This window comes from Sciurus vulgaris, assembly GCF_902686455.1.
Source record: "Sciurus vulgaris genome assembly, chromosome: 9".
NCBI classification, from domain to species: Eukaryota; Metazoa; Chordata; class Mammalia; order Rodentia; family Sciuridae; genus Sciurus; species Sciurus vulgaris.
The window spans coordinates 120,206,237-120,212,710 of NC_136469.1; positions in this window are offsets into that span (position 1 = coordinate 120,206,237).

A 6,474-nucleotide genomic window follows, 5' to 3' on the forward strand; every position below is an offset into this window, starting at 1 on the left:
AAGCAGAAAATGTTCTCATATATCTTCCCAGTTTGGGGGCATAGAACTGTTCCTGTGGCACCATTAAGTTTCTTTACAGATCTTGGGGCTTAACATAGGCATTTTTGTAACTAAAACAGCAAAGGTCTAAACTACAGACTAAGATGGACCTGAAGGGCCTGAGTTCAGGTAAGTCTAAAAGAGAATAAACTATTGGTATTTTATTTTTAAAAAATGTGTGTGTGTGTATACACACACACACACACACACACACACACACACATATATATATATATGTATATATTTGGAGTAAGGCCTGATGGCACATGGCACATGATTACAACCACAGCTACTTGGAAGGTAGAAGCAAGAAGATTGTAAATTCAAGGGCAGCATCTACAAATTAGAGAGACCGAGAAAGTAGCTCAGGGTCAAAGTGTCCCTGGTTTTAATCCCCAGTACCAGGGGAGGAGGGGAGGAGGATGTGGATGAGGGAAAGTTGTTTATTTGGATTGGTCATATACATGATACTGTGGTTTTCAATGAAGAAAATGGCCTACTACAATTCAAATATTTATCCTGATAAAGTTTTGTAGTTAAAATTCACTACTCATATGAAGTCAAGAAGAAAAAAAAAATTAGGATTTGGAAATCTTTCAAAGATCTTCTAGGCACCTAGAAGTATTGCCTCAGATGAACCCTATTCTAAAGACGGTCATAAAGAATTCTTGAAAAACATTTTAAAGAAGATAAAAAGTTACAGTTAAAATATATATTAATGAAAAACAAGAAAGTAACGTGAGTGTGAACCTACACAATAGAACACAAGAATACTTCATATTATTGTGAAAAATAGATGAAGCAAACATAATCACATACTTAAAGCTTAAATTAGCATACAGGGTTCAATAAATACTAAAACTGTGGAGAGTAGTGACTTGGATCATGGTCTCTTACTGCCTGGTGTTGTGGCTGAGCTTGCTCTGGGAACTTTCTGTGCAAAGGTGCAGGTCAAGATTGCCCAGCTGCTGTGGTGATGTCCTGCCTTAGGAAGCTGTGTGCAAAGGTAGGGAATAATATCAGTCTTGATCTTGAGCTCAAACACTAGGTGCCAGGGATAAAGTGTTCTGGACATAACAAGATAACTACAATATCTCCAAGTGCTGAGCCTTCCAGTCCTGTCTGCTTTACAGAAACATTCACACAAATCCAGAACATGTTTATTTTATAGGTTTGATGATCAAAATGTTATTTGTTTGAATGTTTCAAACCTATAAAATAAACATGTTCTGGGTCGCTGTGCATCCATCAGAGTGTCCCACCTGGTCCTAACTTTCTCTCTATAATTGTTTCTTTCTTTTTCTTAATACCCCATTACCCATTTTCTAAGGTTCAGCAATGCACGTTGCAGTATTCAACTATTAAAAATAGTAAAATAAATGGAATAAATTTGAACTGATAGTTTTTACTTCAAATATATTAAATTAAATAAGATTATGCATGACTTAAGCCAGAATTAATGGGCTAGAATATAGTATAAAGAAAGTCATTGGTTCTAGAGAAACTGGAAATTGTAATCTTCAAAGTTATTTCATCTATTTTACAGTTTTGATATGAATAGAAGAATTTTTCAAATTAAAAAGATTTATATGCATTTTTTAATTTTCCTAGATAATTAAAATATATACATATATTTAATGATTTATTTCATTAAAGATCTTATTTCCTTATCCTAAAATATTAAAACATTTTTAAAATTCTGTACATAAAAATATGACAAATTATACCAGTTAATTAAGGATAGATAGTTCAAGGTTCTTAATTCAAATTGGAAATTTTCTATGGTATTCATTTGTTAAAGCTTTTATAATCATAGTAGTCTTTTCTGACATTATCAATACCATGAGTGAATATTTTTGCACATTCCTAAATGTTACAACTTGGATGTGAGGTGTTCCTAAAAACTCAAATGTGAGACAGTGCAAGAAGGATCAGAGGAGAAATGATTGTGTTGTAAGGGTCTTAACCCAAATAGTGAATTAATCTCCTGATAGGAATTAACTGAGTGGTAACTGAAGTGGTATAGTGTGACTGGAGGAGATGGGAATTAGATGTGAATTTGATGTATATATTTGTATCTGGTCAGTGGACTCTCTCTGCTTCTTGATCTCATGTAAGCTGTTTATGTCTGCCACACACTTGGCCATGATGTTCTGTCTCACCTTGAGCTCCAAAAATACAACCAATCTTATATGGACTAAGACCCCAAAGACCACCTCAAATAAACATTTACTCCTCTACAATGTTTCTGGTCAGATTCTCTTAGTCATAGCAATGAAAAAGCTGACTTAAACACTAATTTAAAACATAACAAAATATAAAACTAAATTTTTTTTTTTGCTCACGTTTGCCTCTATAACCATCCAAATTTAGAATAAAATAGAAGCCTTGTAGTTCAACCAGTTCTTCTCTTTGACTGCTGAAAAATAAACAAAGAAACTTATTCATATTCAAATTTACAAAATTTACCCTCAAATCAAAACTGCATAGTATTTTTAATCTTAACTATTTTCTTTGAGTGGTTTGTATATAGGTAGGAATGTAGATATGGCCTTCCTTTTGTAGTCATTATTAAAACCCACAAATTCATTTTTAATTTGGGAAAAATAAATCTTCCTTAAATCCATAAGACTAGGCCATCTGTGGATTTGCATACAAATTCATGGAGATTTCCACCCTACTTAAAAAGATGTGTATTGTCACGCTGTTGTTATTCAACATTAAAGGTCATTATTAGATGTATCATGTATTTAGATAAATTTCTTATTATTTCTGCTCTTTTTGGGTCTATTTGTTTTCAACCTCATGATTGGACTTAAATCCCAGTAAGAAAACAAATCATACACCTCTCCAATACACACACTTTACAACTTTTAATTATGTCTTTGTGGTTTGAACTTTATTTTTCCAATCTGTTTGTTCTGGAAAAACCCTATTGGTTTTTCACAGTGGCTATTGTGCTTCTCTTACAGGTATTGTGATTTAATCAATAACTAAATAGTACTATTCAGTGATATTTCATAATAGAATGAAAACTATAAGTCATAAGATGCTAGTCATAGTCATACTATTTCATAATAGAATGAAAACTACAAGTCATCAGATACTAGATATGCATTATCATATTTTCCTCCCAGTTGATTATGTAAATCAACATATTGAATATCATTTTATCTTTATACATATAGATTCCCAACATTTAATAAAAGCATGTTCCAGTGTTTTAGGTTAGTTTCACATTTTTGTCAACTAACACAGGCCCTGTCTTCTAAAAATAAGCATTGACATTTTCAAGGTAAAAATAGTGAACACAAGAAGAAAATTATTTAACACCCTAAAACAATAAGAGATTTATCACTAACAATGACAAAAGCCATAACAAACAATCCTGATGAATGCTCAGATGACCTTAACTGATCATTGAAAATTTTGTAACACATAACTATTATTGAAAATAGTTAATAACTATGAAATAATAGTATATTTTGCATTTGAAAATTATTTTTTAAGTTTTTGTTACTTTTCATTCTTTGTAAAAGCTAGACAACCAGAAAGTTCTTTATTGCTATGAATTATAGTACAGACAATATAAAATGTACTAAAAAAATGCAGCATGGAGATTTGAAAGCATCACACTGAATTAGACATCTGTGAATATTCGAAATTGTGCAATCTTTCGACATGTCTTATCTCAAGTGTAGATCATCACCTTGATTTCTGTCTAATCACATTGTATTAATTTTCCTATAAATTCTGTTTATTATCCAGTAGTATAAATTATACAGTATAGAGTTCATTATTTATTCAAACTTATAACTTGACTATGTTTCTATCATGTGAAACTATTATAAGCTATCCCTGACATCTTTCATAACTTATTTCAGTCTACTTTAGGAAATTATAGAATTATGTTATTAAAACACGTTTTTCTCTTTTAGCATTAGATGCACTCAGAAAAATCACAAGATAGACAATTGCATATTTCCTTATATTTGAGCAGAATTTGTATAAGAGTGACACTTTGTCTAGCAATATTTTAGTCATTCATTTGCAAAGATCAAACTTTTCAAGTATGAAGTTTTATTTTATATAAGTAGTTCTAAATACAGCTATTGATGTTTACTGCTGGAGAAAAATCAATTGTGTTTGAAAATGTGCTTCTCTTTCCATTTGTAAAATGTCTGTACATCTGCCCAAGAATTTGTTTGTGGATTTTTGTAGTGATATAGTGAGGGCAGCCATTAAAGACAATCTTTACTCTTTCAGGAGAGATTAATAGAAAATGTAACTGCACCTAAGAAAATAACACCTATTTCCTCATGTTGCATTAGTTATCTTTTAAAAGTCACTTAGAAGTGTGTTGCAAATGAACCATTTATAAAATTATTTCTGTGAACTAAACAAATGTAAACAGGTCTTTAAGAGAGGAAACTCGAGAAATGAATTTCTAAATTCAGGAAACTCAGAAACTACCTCAATTCATATGTTAAAAATATTGTCAAAATATACATAACATAAAATTTACCATTATTCTTCAGTGGCAGTAAGGATATTCTCATTGTTTTACCATCATTATATCCATGGTCACCATTATCTTTCTCTAGATCTTTCCATCAGTCCAAACTTCAATTCTTTTAATTCATTAAAAACAATATTCCATTCCTCTTTCCTCAGCTCCTGTTAACTACTGTTCTAATTTTTATATCTGTGAATTATATTTTCATAGCTATTTCATTTATACAGAACAGTGCAATATCTACTCTTGTGTATATAGTTATTTTTTGTAGGTGTAATTTCTCTATATTCATCTGTACTGTAACATGCATTAAATTCCATTTTTTTATTAGACAAATAATATTCCATTATAATTCTACTACATTTTGGTTTCTCTCCATCAGTGGACATCAGTGAAATTTTTCCTTTGGTTATTATGAATAGTTGTAATATGAAGAGATGTGTGGTGATATCTGTTTCAATCTCTACTTTCACTTTTTAGGGTGTATGTCTGAGGTGAAATTGTTGAGATACATGGTAAGACTGTTTAATTTTTAGAGTACCCAACATATTGTTTACCACAGTGACTGCATCATTTTTCCTTCCTGACAGCAGGCCACAAGAGGTGATTTTTTTAAGTCCTGAAAATCAATGGTTATTTTATGTTTTGTTTTAGTAGATTTTGTAATATCCATTTTAATGGGTACAAAGTGGTAGGTATCTTAGTGAGGTTTTGTGTTGTATTTCTCTAATGATAAGAGGTGTTTAAAAACTTTCATGTATTTATTGGACATTTATATATTATCTTAGGAGGAATATCTATTCAAGTCTTTTGCCCATTTTTTTATAAAGTTTGTTTTTTGTCACACTGGTGTGTTTTTTTTTTTTTTTTTTTTAAATATATTCTGGTTTTTAATCTCTTACCAGATATGTGGTATATGTGGTTAGCAAATACTTTCTCACACATGTAAGTTGTCTTTTCACTCTTGATAATGGTCATTGATGTATGGAATTAATAATTTTGATAGTCTAGTTTATTTATTTTTTAATTTGTTGTCTATGTTTTTTATGCTATATCCAAGAAATCATTATCACATGTAATGTTTTGACATTTTGGCCTGTTTTCTTCTAAGAATTTTTTTGTTTTGGTGTTGGGGGCTATGCCACGCGGACTAAGCCAAGATGGCGCCTGGCAGCCAGTCAGAGGTTATTTTGATCACATTGGCAGTGAGGAGGTTGATTAACATAAGCACACCCAGGTGATTTGTCATTGGCCATATTCAATTAAGTCCACGCACACAATGCGTGCACAGGTGTTCCTGAGTGCTCCTGATCCTGCCTGCTCATTTTGACCTTTATTGTGATTGGACAGCTAGCTCCTTGCCTAATCTTTGCATAATTGGCATCAGCCCTACCCTTCACCTCCTGGAGGGCATATAAGCCGGCTATCCTACAGCACCAGTTGGTTCCCGGGTTTCCTGAATCAACAATAAACCCTTCCAAATTCAAGAGCCTCGCTACTCGTTTGTTTCCTGCGCCAAATTGACTCTGCTGGACGGCGTCATTTTGGTCTTATATTTAGGTCATGCTTTAATTTTCAGTTCATTTTTGCATACGATATTAGGTAAGGATCTAATTCTTTTGCAAGTGGATATTCAGTTTTTGTCAGAAGTGGTTCCTTTTGGAAAAATAGAGAAAACTATCCTGAAATTCATAAGAAATCTCATGAGACCTCCAATTGCCAAAAAATGTTGAAAAAGGACAAATAGGGAAGTTTCATACATCCTAATTTTCGTGTGCTATCATGTCATAAACAGCACCGTACTGTCATGTAATACAGATATATAGACCAGTGCAACCAAGAAAGGAGCTAGGAAATCAATCCCCATACATGTGTCCAAATGAATTTCAACAAAGCTGTTAAGACAATGCAATGGGGAA